Source organism: Chlamydotis macqueenii, chromosome 3, assembly GCF_036417535.1.
Source record: "Chlamydotis macqueenii isolate bChlMac1 chromosome 3, bChlMac1.mat, whole genome shotgun sequence".
NCBI classification, from domain to species: domain Eukaryota; kingdom Metazoa; phylum Chordata; class Aves; order Otidiformes; family Otididae; genus Chlamydotis; species Chlamydotis macqueenii.
The window spans coordinates 25373741-25385761 of NC_141558.1; the positions used below are offsets into that span (position 1 = coordinate 25373741).

At 38.5% G+C, this 12021-nt stretch overlaps 2 protein-coding genes across 6 annotated transcripts in view; one reads left to right on the plus strand and one right to left on the minus strand.

Moving 5' to 3' along the window:
* The window catches only part of MCPH1 (microcephalin 1), a 134084-nt gene that overhangs the window by 84845 nt on the left and 37218 nt on the right, over window positions 1-12021 (plus strand). The window lies entirely within an intron of this gene.
* ANGPT2 (angiopoietin 2) overlaps window positions 1-12021 on the minus strand; it is a 42840-nt gene that overhangs the window by 30136 nt on the left and 683 nt on the right. The gene's annotated exons all lie outside the window — the stretch shown is intronic.

Below are 12021 nucleotides of genomic sequence, written 5' to 3' on the forward strand. Positions count from 1 at the left end.
GCTGTTCCATTAGCACAGTTAAGAGTCTTGAAAGCAAAAGCTTCTGAGGAATTCCATGCTTGAAAGATAAAATAGGAAGCTACTGTGCTAAGAGTGGACAAACACAAATATTTGGAAATAAGATCAGCACGTACAGGCAGCATATTGCAGAAACAAAATGTAGTGTGTGATGCAGCGAAAAAAAAAATTAAATTACGTAATACTGATTTTTTGCCTCAATAGGTAGGATTATCCATCTAAAAGCAGGCAGTTTAGTTTGTTGGAACAAACCAAGAAGAAAACTCTTTCCATCCATTGCTTCCAAAGGTTCTGCTTTGTCTCTGGTGCCCCACTGAGTGGTCAGACAGTGATGGAAAGTCACCTCTCGAGCTGAGCTCCAGTCAGTGCTCCTGAAAGCCTGAAATCAGGCAGCTGCCAGTTGGTGCTGTGCTATGAAGACCAGGAACTGGAGCCAGATCCTCTCAAAACAAATGATGCTACTGGGATTTATTGTAAAAGAAGAGAAGGAATTCTCAGCAAAAGTGGTTGAGAACCTAAGCTATGCACTATAGGATGGGTATTTTACGGGAGGACTGTCCCTGGAGATCTGATGGGATGGGCCACTGAAGAGGGAGACTTTTAAATACAATTTCCAGAGACTCCCTTGGATGCAAGACTGTGCTCTCAAGATGAGTAACCACATCTAGAAACGGACAAAGCGCAATGTCACTGATACTGCTTGCAGCCAGCCAGAAAAATCAGCTCTCTGTCTTAATACCCAGAAGAGTATCCATGTAGCTGAGGGTTAAAAAGAAATATAACGAGGACAAAAGGATCCAGAACTGAGAATCCTGAATGACAAGGCATGTAGGGAAAAGGGACAGACTGGACAGCCAGGAAGCTGAACAGTCTTAACGAAGGGAAAGAAGAAGAGGAAAAAAAAAAATAATAACTGAATCTGTGTGAGCAGAATTTTTCAAATGGATGTGCCGGGAATAGGAATTCATAAAGGCAATGAACTGCAAAAGGGGGCTGGAAGACTGATCTTATAGCCAGCTGAGGGAAGGAATTGTCTGGTTGGCCTGAAAGTTAAAAAAATATTGTCAACTTGGAAGGAAATTCACTGAGGAAAATGGTGAGTGCGAAGGAATTGACTGGATGAGACTCTTGGGAAATGTTACTCCCATGTAGACTTGAGAGAGACAAGAAAAGGAAAATGTGATTTCCTTGTGATTACAATTATCACTCTTTTTTCTATTCCAATAGCATCCCTACTAGTTAGAAGTAGTCTGCACGAAGTAAGCCTTAAAGCATGTCTTATTTACTGGTTTACACCATTATCAGCCTCAAGTAGTTTAAAAAAAAAAAAGTTTCACGTTTTGAATCAAATGAGTTTTTAGATAGGTTAGATGAAATCTCAGTTTCACTAAGAAGTCAGTGGGAATTTTTCTACTTGCTTAAAGTAGAGCTAGGTTTTTGTACGCTGTCCTCAGAGCCTTTTAAAAATAATAAAGTTTATCATAACAAAGAAGCTGAACTCAAGACATGGGTAAGTTTTCTCTAGATACAAGTTAAATAAACTTATGTGCTGGGGAAAAAAAAATAGGGTATTAACTATATTTAAACTTTCTTCTGTAGCTGGTAAACTGTAGTTGTCAGAATCCTTGCTTGTACGTGGTAACATTTCAACAGGGTCAGATTGTTTATATTTGTTGCAGTTTATACTCTTTCTAAGTGTTAGTTTATTAGTCCTGTGGTTTACCTTCTAGTTATTTTAACTTTGTTTCATCATGTCAGAGTAGTTTTCAGAAAACATTCCCAGTAAGGCTGCAGTAGCTGTTACAACAAGGGTTTTTAAATTTACTATTACTTTACAGGCAATCATTATATCTGACAGAAAATCTGGCATCAGGATGGAAGTTTAACATCAGTGAAAACACAGGGATAGTTAATATGGTCAAAGTTCAGACCTCACGCAAGGAAGCTTAGTTTTATTAAAGTCAATTCCTTAGAAGCAAAAAAAATACAAGATTTGTCCAGTTTTACTCATTCACTTCAGCTGTCTTTTGCCTACTTTATCCATTTTCTAGACTTGTATTAAAAAACTAGAAGTTGGTGTTACCTTTGAATAGCTGAATTACTCTGTTTATAGAAAAGCTTTCTGAAAAGAAAAGTAAATCATGGAAATTGTTTCATTAAATCTTGACCAGGGAATTTTCTTGAATATTGAGCTGCCTGAATGGACAAGTTAATTGTTAATGCAACAGGAAAGTATGGCAAGCGTGTTTTCCATTGCTGCATGTATTTCAGTCTTTTTTGATGTTTGCATGTTGACTTTTTGCACAGCTGAGATTATCAGCCGACAGCTGATAGTGTGGAAAAATGAAGCTGCTGCTTCTTGACCGATTGGCACGTTCTCCTTAAGGGGCTGTATTGTTTGTATTTGACTTTGAAACTGTGGGTTGGAACCAGCATCTTGCAGGTGGGTACACCTTGCAAATGGAAAATTGGGAGGAAAATTGTTACAGAGAACATAATGTTGCAGTTCTAAGGAACGGACCTGAAGGCAGTATATCAAGTGTCTTAGTATGACATTTAGAACTCCCATGGAGGGAGACAAAACTAAATGATTTTTAGCCAGCTATCAAAATTAAACCTCTCAGCTTACTCACAAACCTCAGCGTAAGCCTATACATCAGGTGACATGATGATCAGCAGCCCTCCGGTACACTGACATCATACCACACAGGGCAGCTGCTGGTGCGGTACGGCTACGGCTATTGCCCAGGAAATGTCCTTTCCACTGACCTGGGTGTCTCCTCGCTCCCACACCCTGACAGAATGGAACAAAAGAGGCTTTTTTCCTTCCAGGATCACGCGTGTCAGGTGCAGGCCTGAACCAAACAGCAAGCATAGTGATGGAGCTGATACCATGAGTACATGAGTGGTGTTCCCCAGGGGTCGGTGCTGGGGCCTGTCCTCTTCAATATCTTTATTGATGATCTGGATGAGGGCATTGAGTGCACCCTCAGTAAGTTCGCAGATGACACCAAATTGGCTGGGAGTGTGGATCTGCCTGGGGGTAGCGAGGCCCTACAGAGGGATCTGGACAGGCTGGAGAGCTGGGCTGAACCCAATGGGATGAGGTTCAACAAGACCAAATGCCGAGTCCTGCACTTCGGCCACAACAACCCCAGGCAGCGCTATAGGCTTGGGGCGGAGTGGCTGGAGGACTGTGTGGAGGAAACGGACCTGGGGGTACTGATTGATGCTGGGCTGAGCATGAGCCGACAGTGTGCCCGGGTGGCCAAGAAGGCCAACGGCATCCTGGCTTGCATCAAAAACAGCGTTACTAGCAGGAACAGGGAGGTAATTGTACCCCTGTACTCGGCACTGGTGAGGCCGCACCTCGAGTACTGTGTTCAGTTTTGGGCCCCTCACCGCAAGAAAGACATTGAGGCCCTGGAACGCGTTCAGAGGAGGGCTACGAAGCTGGTGAGGGGTCTGGAGCACAGGCCTTATGAGGAGCGGCTGAGGGAGCTGGGATTGTTCAGTCTGGAGAAGAGGAGGCTCAGGGGAGACCTTATAGCTCTCTATAACTTCCTGAAGGGAGGCTGTAGTGAGCTAGGGGTCGGCCTTTTCTCTCGTGTAGACAGTGATAGAACTAGAGGCAATGGTTTCAAGCTGCGCCAGGGGAGATTCAGGCTGGACATTAGGAAATATTACTTTTCGGAAAGGGTAGTCAGGCACTGGAATGCACTGCCCAGGAAGGTGGTGGAGTCACCGACCATGGGGGTGTTCAAGAAACGTTTGGATGTTGTGTTGAGGGATACGATTTAGCTGAGAAGTATTGGTGATGGTTGGACTGGATGATCTTTTAGGTCTTTTCCAATCTTGATAATTCTGTGAACATGAGGTGAATGACTCAATCCTTGCAGCATGAGAGTGAACAGGTCTGCAGAGCTGTTGTTTGGATGGGACTGCTCAGTCAGTTTTATACTAGAGATTTGAAGGAGATCCTGTTTTTCCTTCTCCAAAGCTGAGAACTTTTAGCTTTTGTCCTTGTCAAAAAGTTCTCTTAAGTGGAGTGATAATTCAAGATCAAATGTTGGCTTAGTGTGTGGTTTTCACACTTTATTCAAAAACCATACTAAAGCTTTGCTTCTGAAGTGGCTCAAATGATGACAATTGTGTGGCTGATGATGCTGTACCACAGCACAATGCTCTTAATATGCTAGTTTTGACTTTATACTGAATTACTCTGGTCCTTGTGTATGCTTTAGCACAGCTTTTGAAATGGCACATAGCTATTTTCAATTTCTTGATAATTACATTATTAAAAAGTACGACAGAGTCTAAAAATTGAACGCCTCAAAGAATTTAAGTTGCTAACATTGAGAGAGCTGTAATGTATCAAGCAAGACTTCCCCCCCCGTAAATGTAAATAATAAGATGTCATCGCTAGCTATTCGATAAAACACTCTGTTAAGCTCTCAGTTATTTTAACAGTGATTTTAATCCCTGACCACAGTCAACGATAGGAAGTTGATAATGTTGTTCCTCAGAAGGTGAAGGAACCCTATACAGTTTCCTTTAAGCTCTATCATGATGCTTGAGTCCTCAATACAAATACTGAACGGAAAACATAATTTATTTCCCTACAGCATTAAAGGGAGTTTGAGCAAAGTTAGGACGCTATATGCCGCTTGGGTTTAACAGGAATCTCTAGAGACAGCTGAATTGGAAAGAAAGTTGCTGTCATCTAAGAATTCTGAAGTATTTGCTCATCTAGGGAGGAAAATATTTCACTCTTTACAGCTTCTGTGAATAATGTAACTCTGTGAAGAGTACTAGATTTCCATCCATATTTTTACTAACAGAGAAGTTAACGGATAGAAGGTTGCCTATTCTATCAGCCTTCTCTTTTTAGGAGTAAAACCATGTTATGACATTAGTAGGCTCCTGGAAGATTATTAGATAACCTGATAAAACTTTGTATGGGCAGTATAAAGACAGCAGAAAAGTTCCTGTAGCTTCCCTCTCTCTGTCCAGACTAGGCTATAATGTGCTGGAAGCTGGAATGAGAACAGACAGATATCTCCTGGATACATTTGCTGAGCTTTGTAAACAACATCTTAATTTTAGGGTTAACCTGTTCCACACACAGATAAAAACTAATAGGATTTTCAGTAATTATTGGGAAAATCGTAAGCATTTTTTTAAAGGCATTTAAGGAGTAGTAATGTATTTTCCTAGGCAGCTTGAAATTTGACACAGTAAGTGTTTGCAGAACTATTTAAGTGTGGGATTTTTTTAACACAAAACATGGATCTGGGTTTTGTAACCTGAAGAATTCTTTAACATTTTCTCTGAGCTTGGTTTACTTGGAATAGAATTTATGTTCACCAAACAGTATTTCATTTATTCTCACTAGAGAATAAATACAATATTTTTTCCTCTGCCCCATTTCCTAGAGATACATCTGTTAAAGGAAATGAAATGATCACAGTATTTCCAGTTGTAAAGCACTTTTTAACTTTTTGTGTGCATGTGAGGTTATCTGGTTTAATTTGTTCCACTGTGGAATGTGCCATATCTCTAAGGCATTTCTAAATATTAAATTACTGTGACATGCCTTCTTTTTTTCACCCAGATGCTTTGCCCTATGAAATTATCTGATGCTTCCATTATTTTTTTCACTTGTTATTTATATTTAGCTAGTCTAAGAAATTAAAAGAATAAAATGGCAGATAAAATTGTCTATACTTATTTCTGAAACTTCTCATTCAGTTCCATAGAAACTCTCCTTCTCATGAAGGTTATATTGATACTTAGGGTCCACTGACAAATTATTTTCTCAGTGGTTTAGCCGTTATTACCAGTGAGAGATTTCCTAGGGTGCATTCAGACTACCAAAATATTTTCTGGTGTGACATCCTTGTTTCATATACTAGTACATACATGAAATATTTTTTTATTCAAGAGCCATCTTCTCCCATTTTCCTTTCTGTTGTCTGTACAGTATCCTTATGGTCCATAAGGTATCCTTAAGGCTCCCATCAGTATCTTATTGCTACCTAGAGGTCAGAGCCTTTTTTTCCCTGAAGTACAACTTGCATCTTCTGTTCTAAGAAGATTTTTTTTTTTTTTTCCAGTAAGGGTGGTGAGACACTGGAACAGGTTGCCCAGAGAAGTTGTGGATGCCCCATCATCGGAAGTGTTCAAGGCCAGGTTGGATGGGGCTTTGAGCAACCTGGTCTAGTGGAAGGTGTCCCGGCTCATGGCAGGGGGATTGAACTAGATGACCTTTAAAGGTCCCTTCCAACCCGAACCATTCTGTGATTCTGTCAGGATGTGGGAATACGGAGAAACCAAAGTGTACGGAAAGGCCATCGGTCCTGGTTTGACTCTTGCACCTATGCTGTTTTAACAAGTGGGAAGCACAATGTTTATCTATATATTGGTATAATATTTTGCTGCCTAGTCCACGTTTCTACTTTCTACCTATAGTCTCTTGATTCTGAGGCTTACAAACTTCAGTGCCAAAGTAGTGTGCCAGGATGAGCATGCTAGCTTTTGCAACTTCTTCAGCAATGCTGATAAAGCTACCTCTTCAAGGAGGATTTAAGTTTTCCATTCCTCTATTTCTCTCTCTTCCAGGCTGAAGAGACAGACTGAACTTACTCTAGGAAGCTAATTAAGATAGACTGAGTCATCTGATGAAACTCTGGCTTTGCTAAGTTCCAGAGAAGGAGCTGAGAGTGGCACCTCTGTTGTAGACCCAAATCTAAGGTCTGACATTACGTCTTCTAAATCAGTTGGCAGCATTTTGCATGTCTAGCCCTGTAATAATGGTAATGGTTGAGGAGGACAGTCTTACTTTGCCCCCATCCTGGCTTTCATCCAAAACTGTGTAAAATCCCATGAAACAACAGATGCAACAGGAGGTTCTTGCATTAACATGTATGTAAAAGGTTGTTACATAAATAGAGGTTTACTGAGCTGCCTTAGTTCACTGTAAGAAGTATTGTAAATTGAAGAATGTATAATGTGGTATATTTTTCAAAAGCACAAATACTGTAATATGAAAAGGGCAGTATAATACAGTCACTGAAAATACTAGATGTCATATTTTGAAGGTTAGAAATGAGTATCTGTGTCTTCTAGGCAAAATTCTATTCTAAGCAATACATACATGATAGCTTGTTTCTTGTGATTAGGAATCAAGCAAATTATATAAATTGTTTCCCTCAGTAAAATATGGGGAGTGCATGTTACTGAATTTTTTCATAATTAACAAGAAAAAGGAGCAGTAACAAGACAATAGTCTGTAAAAGAAACACCATTCTGAACCTCAGTCTCTCTGCAAAAGTTTCTCAGGTATTCTAGAGGTTATGCTGTTAAGTTTTATATGTTAAGTGGGTATGCAAACAAAAAGGACTGCAAACTGTTAATTCAAGCATCTTCCGGCTCATTTCCTATATGTGCACTTGAAGAAAGACAAACAATAAGAAAAATAAAGCATTTCATGTCAATAATTAATGGAGAAAGTCTCCCAATTTGCTGTTTTGACCAGTCAAAGATGGTAAGTTTATGATCGTGTTAATAACAAACAAGGCACATGAAAATAGACCTTGAATGCCAGTAAGAGACTGGTTTGGTAAAACAAGCCTCTGTTTATCACATTTTTTCTGCTAACATCTTGGCGATGGTGAGCTCTCAAGTTCAATTTTGTCTTGTAGATCTGTACAAGAAAGTCTCTTGTCCTGTGTCGATTCTGTACAATTTCATACCTGTATCACCGATTTGGCATTTGTGGAATGATGCAGAAATAGTCTTTACAATGTAGTTTTTAAACACATGCAGAAGTGTCATTTAAAATCTTTTCACAGAAATTTACCTACAGAAGCTGTAACAACAAACTGCACAGGCATATCATCTAAAGTAGCATGGAAATTATATCCAATAACATGTCCTGATCTGAAAGTAAAAAAGTGTTTTCTTTTGGGTCCTGCCAGTACTCTTTTGCTTAGCAAATATATAGCTGATAGGCTGAAACAAGTACTTTTCTCAGTAAGTGAAAACAGATGCATTACTTAAGAAAGGAATGCAGCTCTTGATTCAGAGTCAAAATGATCTCTTGCGTACTTCAAAATCCAGCACTGTACAATATATTTGCCCTTGTGTGTTGCGTGCAGCTGGTTTTGGATGACGGCATGTCAGAATATTTTTTCGTATTTGAAAACTGAAGTTCAGTACAAGTATGACAATAATTGTAACCTTTCATTGGTAATTACTCATCAAAAATTACATGCATTCATTCCCGTACATCATCTTAAATCATCTGATTTTGTTGTGCTTAGGGAAGAAATACATTTCAAAGTGACAAAGGGTTTTTAGCTTCTCGGATATCATGACAAGGAAAAATGAATCTCAGCTCAGAGTATCCAAAGATACTCATCTCTGTCAGCAACACGTGCCCCTCCTAGCCTGCCGGGACGGCTCAGGATGAAGTTCTGGTCTTAGGTTTAAATGACTCCTGACACAGACTTTTATTTTCTAGCCTTTTGATCTGCTGATAAACTACAAATAAATTACCTGTATTCCATCCACTATAATCCATTTGATCATACATTGGTTGAAGCTGTTTATAACAGGAAAGACTAAGGAAATATGAGCCATTTCTTTTACACCATTGCTTTGGATGGAGTCATATCTCTGGAGTCTGAGGATGTAGTTTATGTACTAAGAAGTAAACTCAAGTCAGCATTCAGTTATTTCAATGTCTTAACACCTGAAAAAATGCAGTTCCTTGAGTAGAAATGCCATGATCCAAATAGCAAAGGTGCCATTAATTCAGATAGAGATTTGTTTAATTGTGGAACTTAAGGGAACTGCCTATCTTCTAGGAATATTTGAAAACCTGATGTCATTTTTATACAAAAAAAAAAATCCAAATAACCAACATACATGTCTACATTTAAAATTCCCAGTCTTGTATCTTAGCTGTATACTAATCTGCTATCCTCTCAAATTGACTGAAAATCTTATTATTGAGAGGTTTGTTCTCCCCGCCCCCATGCACTTTAGAAAAAAACCTTATACTTCAATATACAAATTGATCCCAACTTAGAGAAAGTCAAAGGAGAAAGTTCATTTCAGGTATATTGCTGCACAGTTGATCTAGGGTTTTGGCCTTTGCTCTACAGCATCGCTTACTGGCTTACTGCTAAATACTGGATTAGGTGGAATAGTGGTTTGTTCTGGTATGTAATCTGAAGGCTTAAATGTAATCTACTTTGGAAAAGACATTCTCCAGTTTCAGGCATGGTACGTACAACAGTGGCGTTAAGGCGTTCATACAGTTCAAAATAAAAGTTTTCATGAAGCAGCAATTTGTAGTAATTGTAGAACAAATTCTTCTGCTCTCTATGCAGGAGCAGATCAGAAAAGAACCTGGACCTACGTAACTCATTTTCTTCCCATTGTGTTTGTCTGTTAACCAGATGAAGCGCACACTTCCCATGCTGTTCCATTCATAGAGCCTAGTGTTCATTCAGAAACGGAATGTTTCCTTTAGTTAATGGATTAAAAGCAGGAGCGGGGGAGGAGTGTAAAAATGTTTGGGGATGTGCAATATTTCAGGAGCAACGTTTAAAGATTAAATCACACTAAAAGTTTGTCATATATTTTTTTTACACAACTTCAAAACAAAACAGGTGCTGCCTCTTAAATGAGCAAAAATAACTTTTTTAAAAAGCAAGAGCTAAAGCAATTTTTTGTGCAATTGCCGAGAAGTTAATGTCAGGTTATTTTTAAAATCAATCTTACATTACTGGGTGAACCTTTTTTTTCCTTTTTTTTTTTTGCCCTGCTTTGACTAATCTAGCATTGTACTTTGGTAAGTTGAAATACGAAGCTAGGAATGTGTATTAGTGACCTTAAAAAAACAGCAAGTAAACTCTGTAAGCAACGTTAAAGTTTATTGTTTGCTTTTCATCTTCACTTGCAGACCAGGTGTCTCTAGCAAAGCTAATCTGAGGAAAAGCTACTTTTGTTGGACTCTCTTTGTGAACAAAACAGATGACATAAAGAGCAGGTGTTAAAATAGTGAAAAAGGCAAACAGCAGTTATTTTACAGGATGTTCAGCTGTGGAACAGCTAGAAAAAAAAATCAGGCTATTCTGAAGCATCTTATTTGGAAATCTTTGCTAAAATAAAAGAAACACGTTTATCTGTCATGTAAAACAGAAAATCTACATTTTGATTCCCCAAATAATGGGTTAGATATACTTATCCTATTCCTCTTGTAACTGATTTCCCAGTGACTGACACAGGAAAAAGCATAGTTTTTACTAAATAAGGATGCTGGAATTTGCTTACTGGTTTCTGTTTACCTGATGCCACTTAAGATACTGTGTTTGCCTACTTAAGTGGCATTTAGCACTGGAGTCTTGTCTGTGATTTTACTATTTATGTTAGGAAATTGCTTAGCAGCTGGGTAGATTAGACTGTTTTACTTTGTGTGGTTTTCATCCAGCTTTGCACATCTGTTAATGTTGGTCTTAAGATTACAATAGTGAGCATTGTAAATTAGTAAGGAGAAAGGTGAGTATGTGGAGGGAAGTATGTTTGCCTGTGAGATTAAAAAAACAAAAGCTACTGAACTGACATTATTTGGGTGTCTAAATTAAGCGTCCTAAACCCATAAAGGCAGATGTAGAGGTCCACACTGCAGCCCTCAAGCGTATGGATTTTGGATTTAAGCTTCAAGGTTCATTTTCAGGTAGATGAAAACACTATCTTTCTGCTTTGAAGAGTGACTTCTGTTTCTCACACATAAATTGACTAGCAGGTTCCTTTGACTATATCATGCTAGTTCTGGAACTTTTAACTGATGAGAGAGGTGAACCCTAATGCAAAATTACGTTACAGTTGTGTAGGTAATGGCTACTCATTGTAGAGAACCGTGAATTCTCTTCATTCACATCAAAAACCTCTTTCTTTAGGAAAAAACTCTTATGACATCACTTTCACACCTATTTGGAGATACTATCTCAACTGTTAAGTCCTCAAAGTATTTCTTCCTTAAAAGACAGGCATCTTGGTATGAAACATAAATGCTCATAAATTCACGATGCAATTAAGCTATACTATTACTTTTTTCAGGTACCAGTGAAATAAAGGTTTATGAAATCAAAATCTATTGAGCTGTATAGCATTTAGAATCAAGTGAGTTTTGATTAAAATGTAGAATAGTGATCAGGTTTATTCTCCAGTAATATTAAGAACATACACAGTATAAATTCTTTTTCTGCTGTTTCAGGTATAATTTTACAAATGTTGCCACTGTGGCAGTAAACATGTCATTTTCCCTTACTTACAATGGAGCTGCATTAAAAGAAGCTATGCAGCATCTGCAACACCTTTTCCAGAATATTTTTCCCTTGAATATTGTATATTTGAGTGGAAATGTTACAGGATGCGAAGGATATCCGCTAATGGGCTTTCTTGAAATTCTATCACTTCACTAGGCTAATTTCACTGCAAGTCAGACTTAGGAGTCTTTGCTTAGCATCACAATTCTTTGTCAGCGGGGCTTACATCTGTTCATTTCTGTATGCAAGTTTTGAAATAATCTTTCAAATAACATTTTTCAAAGATGCCTCCAATGGAGGCACATTCTATATTCTTTAAATAGAGACAAAATAGCCCTAATTAGTTAATTATAAATTAGTAGCTGGTTCTTTCATGAAATTCAGACATTTCAGACATGCTGACAGTCTGCCTGTGCATCTCATGACTAGTTGTCCAAGCAGCTCAAATGTTATGACAAACTTTAAAGCATGAGCTCTGCGGAACAGTACAGCTCTCCGTTCCTTTCCAGTCAGTGAAATTATGTTCTCAGGCTTCAGAACAACTTTTTGACTGAAAGTTGATTCAGAAATTTAGTTTAGATCATGGATGTTGTGAATTCAGAAACCATTAGAGGAAAAAAAAACCACAGTGAAATAGGTAACAGGATGCTGTCAACAAGGTTTT